The 11,528-nt window shown below is 38.5% G+C and overlaps 1 long non-coding RNA gene across 1 annotated transcript; it reads left to right on the forward strand.

Moving 5' to 3' along the window:
- Positions 1–876: 876 nt before the first annotated feature.
- On the forward strand, positions 877–2,705 carry LOC129723612 (uncharacterized). Its single transcript, XR_008727781.1, has 3 exons — positions 877–2,407; positions 2,466–2,543; positions 2,601–2,705. It is a non-coding gene; the product is annotated as an uncharacterized LOC129723612 (long non-coding RNA).
- The last annotated feature ends 8,823 nt before the right edge of the window (positions 2,706–11,528 follow it).

Here is an 11,528-nt window from a genome sequence, read left to right on the forward strand (position 1 = left end):
CGTCGATGCCGGTGAGAATGGTATGGCAGCCGCTGTATATCTTCGGTATGCAGAGAAAGGGAAGGTCGAATGCTCACTTGTTGGCGCGAGAACCCGCGTAGCACCGCTCAAATATCTCACCATCCCAAGACTGGAGCTTCAGGCGGCGTTAATTGGGGCAAGACTAGCCCACCTTATCAGTGAAGGATTAAACATTAGCATCACAAAATATGTATATTGGTCAGATTCAAGGAACGCGCTTTCGTGGATAAGAGCTGATCACCGTAGATACAGCCAGTTTGTGGCTACACGTGTAAGTGAAATTCTGGATTTGACTAACGTTTCTGATTGGAACTGGGTTCCTACGAAGTGGAACGTGGCGGATGAGGGAACAAAATGGCAAAGTCGTCTAGTACTAACGAGTGACAGCAAATGGTATAAAGGACCTGACTTTCTCTATCAACGCGAGGAAGAATGGCCAGTGACACCGGACAAAATGGTTGAACCTATGGATGAACTACGAGCGAATATTCACGTGCACACCGAGACTCAGAGGATGGCAGTTCCGATTAACAACTTTCAAAGTCTGAGAGGTATGGTCCGAGCAACTGCACTCGCCATTCGGTTTCTGAGGAACGCACGTCCGAAATGCTTCACTCGAATTAGTAGTGGTCTAACCAGTGAAGAAATCCGCAATGCTGAGGTTTTCCATTTCCATGCTGCGCAACAGGACGCCTTCCGAGAAGAGCTTTCTGTTCTAATGAAAAACGATCCCAGGCTATTACTTCCCAAACGAAGCCCGCTTTATAAACTTAATCCCTTTGTCGATGAGCATGGATTGATTCGTATGCGAGGCAGAACCGGACTGTGCGAGTTTCTGCCTCGGGATACTGTAAATCCCATAATACTTCCTCGAGAACATCCTGTCACACACCTTGTTGTCAAAAGCTACCACGAAAAGTTTCACCATCGAAATCATGAATCGGTCATTAATGAGATCCGACAGAGATTCTGCATCAGTCGATTACGCAGAGTATATGCGAAAATAAGATTCGATTGCCTACACTGCAAGCTGCGAGATGCTCGCCCACGCCCTCCACAAATGGCTGATCTGCCTCGCTGTCGTTTAGCAGCGTTCGTTCGTCCGTTCACTCACACCGGGGTAGATTACTTTGGTCCTATGGAAGTTGCAATTGGGAGGAGGGTTGAGAAGAGATGGGGAGTTCTTTTTACATGCCTATCTATCCGTGCTGTTCATATTGAAGTAGCTAGCTCACTTACCACAAACTCTTGCATAATGGCAATATGAAAATTTCATTGCACGCCGAGGAACTCCAGCCATATTCTATAGTGACCGGGGAACAAACTTTATTGGTTCGGACCGCGAACTGAAGCAGGCATTAGAAAAGGTTGATCAACATAAAATGGCCCAAGAGTTTGTGTCCTCGGAGACATCCTGGCGCTTCAATCCTCCAGCAGCTCCCCATATGGGAGGGAGCTGGGAGCGACTTATACAGTCTGTCAAGCGAACTTTATCTGAGCTACACCTGTCTCCCCGCCCAAGTGATGAAGGGCTCAGAAACGCGTTGATCGAAGTAGAGGGTATCTTGAATGCCCGACCACTCACTCACGTACCCATAGAAGACGAAGCCAGTCCAGCTCTCACTCCAAACCATTGGCTTCTGGGAAGCTCAGATGGGGCCAAGCCATGGTCACTTCTCGATGAGAACTCTATTGCTTTGAGACGTGGTTGGCATTTGTCCCAAAAATTCGCAAACCAATTTTGGACCAGGTGGCTTCGAGAATACCTCCCAGAAATTACCAGGCGCTCGAAATGGCATCGAAGGGTTCGGCCAATCGCTGAAGGAGACATCGTTCTAATCGTCGATCCAAACTCCCCAAGGAACTGCTGGCCAAAGGGGCGGGTCATTGGTACAGTGAATCGCGATGGACAGGTACGGACTGTGACCATTAAAACGTCAACTGGTATATACGAGAGACCAGCTGTGAAGGTGGCAGTGCTTGACATAGAGCATGAGACAAAATTAGCTGACTCAGAGGCGGAGTCAGCGAACTAGGGGGGAGTGTCATCGGAGCTGGGTGGTTCTGTGTGCACCTCCTCATAGCGCATCACACATGGAGAAAGAGACGTCATCATGACAGTTTTAGCGGAAAGAGCGAGAGAGAAATGATAGATACGTCAGCGTATCTGCTGACTTGCAGAAACAGAAATTGAGCGAACTCGATAGCGTTAAGAGCTAATTTCTGACGATCCTAAAATTATAAATACAATAATCCTAAAATTATTATTTTAAAAATTTAATTCGGTGAAGGAATTTACTTATAGTAGTTATTAATAAAAACCTAAATATTAATGCAGTGAAAAACTTATTTAACGGAAATAAGTGTATACGGCAGAGTGGTTACGGTGAGAAGCGAGGTTAACTGAATTTATTGTATTTTTTACAAATTAATTCAATATTCAGATAGTAATTCACGTGGCAACAACTATCGACGGAATAAACGACATACAGAGACGGAAAAGATAATCGAAGCACTAAAACGTAAGAATATTGTAAACTAGTTAAAACCTAACCCTAAATTTAAACTTATACGTACAGGAATTAAAAACGGATCATACTTCGCACGAATAAACTGGCCGTTAAATATTCGGAAAGCAACCTTCTTTCATCTATTTCTTGTTGCAGCGCGATACGCAAGCAACACCTACACGCACAAGTTGGATAGTGCGAAACCAGCTGAACGTTCTTAGCGCAGTTGTTGATGTAGCTTGGAACTAGTACAATGATTACGTGTTGGGCATGACGCAAATCATGCTATATCGTGTTTTCAATGTATTTGGCAGCTTTAAACTACTACACCTAAAAAATTTCCACTGGTGTTAGTATCGTCATGTTGATTTGTACTGGTATTGATAATGTTTTTTAGAAGGTTGCTCTCGTTGAAACAGTGCAACCAGCAATCAAAACTGATAGTTTGAGTACTGACTAGATTAATGAAAATATTGACTGATCGGTTAACTTTCATGAGCTCGGTCATTTACAAACGTCATTAATCATAAACAATTGAAAAGACATTAAGTTTGTTCAAAACATTTTGCATTCAACAATGACTCTGGTTTTGTCCATATGCATATGATTCCACGATTCTGGCACCAGTGTCACTAAGTTGTGTGGGAGAGCATGAATCCTTGAAGGTTGTTTCGGCTGCAGAGTATTATTAGGGATGAGCAATTCGTCCATATGAACCGGTGCACGAAAATAAAGCACAATTTTTCAAGCAACCCAAAATGATCGTTCGCCCGAAACTGAAGTTTACCGGAACAAACAGCATGATTCTCGTGTATACGATATAGGGTAACGGGGGTATTTTGGCCCACATGCATATTTTGGCCCACCCGGTAACATTTTACGCATTTTATCTGATAAATTCAATGAATATCAGAAAACTATGCATGCAGCGTTGAATAACACTCCTAAGAATCATACTACACTATAATTTTCGGCGAAAAACTGGCTCTAGGTAGTGTTATTTTGGAATTAGTTCATACCTATTCAAAGTCATGGCTGAGTCAACCCAAAGTCAAGAGGAAGTGGTAATATACAAGTCAACGTCCGGAAGCTATTGTAACAAATATGTATGCTTTTGAAACAATTCGTTGTTGTAGTATCATCAATAAAATGTCATATAAACAGTTTGTATACAATAACAAGTTGGAAAAATTTGAAAAAGTGGTTAAACGCATGGCCGAAATATGTTTGCTTCTTCCTAAAGCGAACATATTTTGGCCATGCCAAGTTTTGACATCTCTTTGTTTACCGTTCGGCCGTTTCACGTGAACAAAGAAGCAGCTTGTGACAATTTACAGGTAATTACTTCTTAATTGATCACATTCAACGATATGAAATTGGATTAGAATGTCTTCTAAACCGCTTTAAGCCAAATCATTTCATTTTTAGATGCCTAAAATTTACAAAAATTCATAGCAGAAGGATGTTCTCCTCAAACCCACTATTTTTGCTCTAAAAATACCGATGATGATCTTAAATATAATTATTTCGAACTATTTCCATACACGTCTCTAGATTTAAAGGTGGGCCAAAATAAAAATTTGGTGGACCAAAATATATTTTTAGTACTTCGTAGAAATTTTGTTATTTCTAGGACATTTTCCAATATATTGCATTGTTGAACAGTGTATATTAAAAAAGACGCTTAGCTTTCAACAATGGTGTAATAGAGTTAGTATTTATCTTGAAAAATTGTGTTTGTTTTTAATGAACTGTGCGAACACTTCCCAAAGCTGGCCAAAATACCCCTTTACCCTATATTCTGATTTCAATCTATGTCAATGTATTCGCAGTACAACTGTTGCGTTATGCATTTCACGCATTTATTGTGCAATTTTAGTGCAAAATTTGTGCGAATCGGGAAGACAAATTGATTGTACAAGACTTGAACTTCTGCATGTAGTTATCGAGCGGCCAGTTATTAAACCGTGTTTGTCATATGAAATGTAGTATCTAGTTCTACCTAGTATAGCTGCACTGAAAACTATTTCGAAAAGTTTTGAGCCAGCAGACAAATTAAATTTGAAATTCGATGAAAGTTATTAGGTGTTCCGATTTTGAACTTTCATTCTTCACACCCCTCAGAAGCTTCCCGAAAGGCTTAGTACTACGTCGAAACTGTCGATTCATGAAAGCTAAAAAGCAATAGAGGAACGCTGGTTCGCGATTCATGCAGTTAGGGCAACAATCCGAAAAGTTCATAGGCTTTACAGCAAATGTGTGGCAGAGGACGTGAACATTAAACCGCTACTGCTACAGATAAGTATAGTTACTGCCGGTCTACGCATATTTGTCCCATGTTCCAAACCATGCAAACGAGGAAAAAATGTTGAAGTTTCACGTTGCTTTTAGGCATTGCGCCAATATGACAAATGCTGGATTTTTAAGCAGTTTTACCTTGCAATAGATTGTTTTCAATAAATCTAGTTGAATGTTTTGCGGTTTAACACTCTTTTCTTTAAAAATACCCACTGGGACAATAATGCCGAGAAATTTGCCTTCCAATAGGTAATTTCTACGCATATCAGTCCCTCCACGTGCATTCGATGTTTCCCAATACAATGTTCGTTTTGGGGACACAAGGCTGTTTAATTTTTCACGAAAATGATCACGCCAATCGTTTTGACTTTATAAGCAGGTGATGATAGTCGAGATAAAAGTTTAGTTCATTGAATAAGTATCAGATGGGTACAATTACAAAGGGGAATTGTTTTTTTCAGATTGCCCATATGAACGTTGTTAGGCTTTCACCATTTTGGCTACACACAAAAGACAGTTCTTATAACTTTCAATTAGTATGAAATAGAAAGGCATTCAGATTACAAACCAGCACACAAGGTTTAGGTATAAGATATGAACGAACCGCATGTAAATAATCAGGCAAAGTGATTTTCGGTACCGAATTTTTGACTCCCGTAATGTAGCCAAACGTTGTAAGGAGAAGTTTTTATTGCTCTGTAGCACTTCCTAAGTTGTAAATATGGAAATTAGTGATTAGTGGGATCGATGAGAATAGAAAATATCTAGTGGGACAAATATGTGTAGAAAATCATCGATGGGACGAACAGATTTTGTATGGTTTTTCAAGACTTTCGGAACAAACAATGTTATTTTTGAAAGTTTTTCAAAAAAATACATAAAAATAGACTCATTGGTGATAAAAAAAGAAAATCTACCAAAAGTAACATGGGACAACTATGCGTAGAACGGCAGAGTACACAGTACACAAAGCAATTCAAAAGTAATCTCTTTGTTATTTCCAAAATTGTACTCCAGATATCGGAAGTAACAAACAAAAGAAACGTCCAGTGGTATAAACGAGGCTTACGTGGAGCTTCAAAAGCTCCCACATGAAGGGTTGAATAAAAGCTTGTAAGTATGGCTGAGTGGGCAAACAGTGTTGCTGTTTCCATCTTAAAAGATGCAAGTGCAATGAAAATAATTACAGTCGAGTCCCTATATGACGACATTTTTCAACAAATATTTCTATAGCGAGATTTTGAATCGTCCGTTCTCTTTCACATTTATTATTGGTTTTGTTGCGACATTTCTTCATGATGATGGTTCCTTGTCATGTCGCTATAAAGGAATTCGACTCTATCGATTGGCACAAAATATCATTTTTTTGTAATTTAATCTTATTATTCATAGTTTTACACACTTAGAGCTGTATTTGCAAAGTTTATTCATTTATTCCTGGCCATCTTCTCTGCCGTTCTTCTATCAAAAAAATAGAACAAAATGATCATTAGATACAGGTCAAGTCTGAAAATAATAATAGAATTTTTGAGATTCTAATATTATTTTGAGATGAGGCTTGCCAAATGTGAAATGAGTCTTCTGTTAAAACTTTCTCGATCCCGAAACTAAATAGTTGCAAACATGAAAAAGCAACTGTCATCTTCTCCAAATATTGCTAGCAGACAGTGGGATCTTGAAACAGGTTCCCTACACACACACATATGTTTTCACAATCAGTAATTTGGACATATCTCTATGGGGTAGCTTCGTAACCTCAACATGCAGAGTCCGCTTTGACAAGCGGCTAGCCTTTAGCTAGAATCTTAGTAGAAGCAGGCCATTCGATGTCAGTTAGATTTCTACGGATTGGTTTATTCTCAGGCTCCCTCCCATTTTTCCACTTTGGCATTTTCCTCACGTTGAATTCTAAAAAAATCAAAAGAAAATAGTCAGATCGAACACATAGCACTATAAGATTTCAGGTGGAAAAAAATTTTAAAAGTGACTCTCGCCGATCTTTTTTCTCTATTTTTTTTGGGAAGTACACACCACAACTATGTAAAGCTCGAAATTTCAGAGCTGTGGCAGGTACTAAACATACATGAGATAACGAGATATTAAAATGAAAAACGGCAAAAAACTTTTTTCAGCAAAAGTAAAAATTTAAAGTTACATGTACATGTCCGTTGAACTGTTGGCTTTCTGTTAAATTGAAGTATGCGCCAGTAGGCCATGAAAAAAAATATTAAAATTATAAAACCAATCGTGTATCGGTTTCAGTTGTCATTTCGTCGCATCGTTAGAGATTTCACTAAGGAACCGTTATTCAGATAAAAAAAAAAATTTCAAGTGGGATATAAGTGTTTTACTCTGTGAATCTTTTTGAAATCGATTGAAAAGGTAAGTCTTTGTCATTTTCGAACTGTATATTGTCTGGTAAATAGTGCGAATTGTATTTACTCATAAAAAACTGTGCCGTACGGATTTTGATCCTTGTTAATTGCTTGAATCGAAATCCGTACAGCGTGTGTATCATGCATATATTGTTGAACTTTAATCCTTGTTTTCAGCATTTTATGGAAGAAAACAAGCATGAACATACGGCATACCATTCCAAAAAAGCTGTGACAGAGGTGCGCGAGGGAAAGTCGAACCGGGAAGTTGCGAGGGGTTTCGTCGTTCTGGTGACTACGATAAAGGATGCCGTAACGAATGGCTACGAATCTCAATCAAAAGGAGTTCCACCAACTTTCACTGCTGGAGAGGAAGATTTGGATCATGAAGTGGGGCATAGTAATCGGGGGGCCTGGGGCATTTGCCTCCTCCTTAAATCTGGGCCTGGAAGAAGGCGTCTTGTAGCTGGTAGTTTAGTAAAATTTAATGTTTTTGCCTTTCTCCTAGGAAGGTATAGCAATCACTGGAAAAACCAAAGATATAAAAGTGCTCCAAAGGGTCGAATCTCGTATATCAATCGACTTAGTTTGACGAGCTGAGCATTTTCTGTATGTGTGTGTGTGTGTGTGTGTATGTGTGTGTGTATGTGTAACGCTCTCCCAATCTCACTCGAATTTCTCAGAGATGGCTAGACCGATCTTCATGAAATTAATTGCAAATGAGAGGTCTAGTTGCCCCATAAGACCCTATTGAATTTCATTGCAATCGGATTTTTAGTTTAGAGGTTATGTTTAACAATGTGAAAATCACGAAACATCATTATCTCAGAAACTACACAACCGATTTTTTTTTTATTTTAATTGGTTTTAAATGAATGAGCTACTTAAGAAACCTTTAACTTTTGAGTTTCATGAAGATTGAATGTGTGGTTCAGAAGTTATTTAAAGAAACGTGTTCTGAAGAGTGTTTTATCTCACTCATGTTTCTCAGAGATGGCTGAACCGATTTCCACAAAATCTGTGTCATTTAGAAGATCCAACTACACCATAAGACCCTATTGATATTTTTGCAATCGGACTATTACTTTGCCTGTTATGTTTAAAAATGTGAAACCTAGCTATAAAAAGAAACATATTCCGAAGAATACATAAACTCACTCACTTTTCTCAGAGATGGCTGAACCGATTTTCACGAAATAAGTGTCAAATGAAAGGTCTAGCTGACTCATAACACCCTATTGAATTTTACTGTAATCGAACTGTAACTTCACGAAACTTCATGATCTCAGAAAGTACACAACCGATTTGATCAATAGTTTTATCAGATGAACGGGCTAGTTAAGGGTTAACTGATGAATTATGATTTAACACGTGGTTTCAAAGTTTGGCTGCCCTATACGTTCCCATTTCATTTGATTATAATCGAACTAAGCAACCGTTATGTATTAAATTGTTAATAAAACAACGAAAGTCTATTATCTCAAAGATTACACGACTTATTTGAACATAACTAGTGTCATACGAACGAGTCATCTCTCAAACTTACAAAAAACATTCTTCATAACAATTTGATATGTGGTTCAAAAGTCATGTAAAGAAAAGAAAATCGCAGGCTATTTAAAGCTATACCTGCTGTGATCAATGTGGCCTCAATATAATTTAAATGTGGTATCGTACCATTTGAATGTTCCAGGTATCGCTCGTGATTGAATTGTTCTAAATTAAGAGTCATTTCTTTTATTTCGCTATTGCTTGGGCATTTACATTACTTCAAATTTCATATTTTATACTTCAATTACAACATCATTATTTTAGAACCCAAAAAGTGAATACACATTTATTGGATTTGAAGCGATCATGTAAATCTATCCTTACAAATAATAAGTTTGAATGAGACAGGCTGGGTCTGACCGCTAGGTGGATTAATTTAGGTTTTATGTCGATCATTCAATTGGGACCTAAAGCTAGTCCAGTTCTTAAATACCATTAAAAGAAAGCCGCATTTTCTGAGCAAAACGTGATTTTCAAAAAAAGTTTATCGTATTCCTTCGATTTTCAGACGAAGAATAAAAAACTGCTCGAAATTTCGCCCATTTACTGTATATGAGAGAACTGTCAAGGCATTTCGACCAGTTTTTCATTCTTCATTTAAAATTTGAAGGACAACGATTAACATTTTTAAAAAACATGTTTTGCACAGAAAGCTGCACTATTTCAGCTGATATAAAGATTAGAAGACCATGTAAAACTTTAGAAACCTATTGACCGTCACAATATGTTTATTCGTAAATTTAAAGATAAACTGAAAAATAAAATTTATTTTTGTACTTCTATATCTATACGAATTTTAATTCCTTGCTGTACGGACTTTGATCCAGTCTATATCGCGTGCGTGCGGATTTCGATTCAAAACATGTTCTATTCAAACATGATTTTTCGAGTTTCAGAGTAGTTTAAAACATTTTGCTTGAAAATAGTGATAAAATATAAGTAGACCTATAAGTAAACATGTCAGTTTAAAGCCATATGTATTTTCTTGATTTTTATATTGACCGTCGAAGAAACCATTTCTGTCCGTTTCTGTTATAAATCAATTTGTTTTTGAGATTTTCTCAATATTTTAGTTTTGATTTTGTTTTACCCGACTATTTCCGAAACGTCACCCTGTAGACAAAATTGAAAACTAGGTGAAATAGTGTGAGGTTATTATTTACAATTTTGTCAACAATTTTAGAAAGTTTTTATTGAATAAGTACAAATACAAGAAATAAATACGAAAAAAAACTAGCCATGATGTTATAATAGTGTAGGAAAGAAAAACACTCAGCATCGTAAATTTTTTCCACTAACACTTCTCTTGAGTTCTTTGCTAAAGACAATGATTTTTTGAGAAATACGATTTTTTCTGTTTCATGGTGTTTAAAGTATGTTTAACATCGCCTATTTTAGGTTCTAGTGAAAAATACAAAAAAGCATGATCACGTCAATGCCAACGAGAACCATCCACAGCTAGGTCAGCGCCCAATCGGATCAGACGCATTGCCTCTACACCAAACGACTCCAAAAGTCACACATGCAAGCATCGATCAAAGCCCTCAGCGTCAGTCGTGGCGAGTTATTAAATTATGACTCGTGATTCGTACCATCAATCATACCAATCCCCATTTATCATTCCTTTAATTATCATTTCCAGTCTCTGGCAGCGCTGATGTCGTCTTGGCTCTCATCCGAGTTTAGCTAGAGCCAGCGGAGAGGCCCAACCAACCAACAAAACCGATTTCTTTTTTCTGTTGTTTCCTTCACAGATGTTGGCTCCAGTACATACATAAACAGCATCCATCGGAAAACGACAATCTCCGTTGGCTTATCCGCTGGAGTAATGCACCGAAAAAAAGGCAGACCGGAGAGTGTAATGATTGGCATGGTAAGGACGACCAGAACCGACCGATGATTTCGAACTCATATTGAATGTTCTGCAATTCACCAAAGACGGTAATAATCATTCTGATTGCTTTCTAGACGATCCCCACCCACCGGGAGCAGCCCCCACAGCTCCCGGCAGGCCGTAGAAAATACAGTTTACGCTCCCATAGTACACCTCCTTCTCCTCCCCCCAAGCCAAACGATGGGCGCCGGGAGCGAAGTAGAACTTTATAATATCTCTCGATTCGATTCCTCCGAATAATGATCATAATCAGCCGTTTTTTCCACTCAGCTTTTGCGATTTTTATGTACCAAGACGTAGTGTACAAACGAAAAAAGCAGACAGAATCAGGTTTGACCGGCGGACAGCCAACCGCAAGGCACTGCAGTGTGCCAGGGCAGGGTTGTTTTTCCTCCAGAAGATGTCAACTGAAATTGAAATTCTTGATATTAGTGACAAGGCACGACTTTTAACCGCTCGAGATGATGACTGAAGATGGCACCCTGTTTTATTTTTCCTTTTTTATTCTCTCTAGCTCTCTGTCATCTGCCATCAAGTAAGTTATTGGGTTGAACTAATGGATGGACATACAGTGGTATAAAAGTGGATAGCGTTTCATCGGTCAGCTCCGAGGCTGAGGAAGCGTTGGGGCGCATAATGGGCTTGAGTACGTACCGTAATAATTGTATGTAATTTACAGAAAGAGTTGAAACTCGCAATTGATCCTAGTATCCCAATCCAAGTGATCCCAAGGCAGTGGTTTCAATTAAATTAGAACACTCACCCATTAGTGATATTTAAACATAACTTAAAATAAATTGCACCCGGTGACCTTAATGAATGCCCAAATCAATTAACTCCGACAGCTTGAAAGGGACCCTGGGAGATCGTTCTACCGCT

Source organism: Wyeomyia smithii, chromosome 2 (genome assembly GCF_029784165.1).
Source record: "Wyeomyia smithii strain HCP4-BCI-WySm-NY-G18 chromosome 2, ASM2978416v1, whole genome shotgun sequence".
Taxonomy (NCBI): Eukaryota; Metazoa; Arthropoda; class Insecta; order Diptera; family Culicidae; genus Wyeomyia; species Wyeomyia smithii.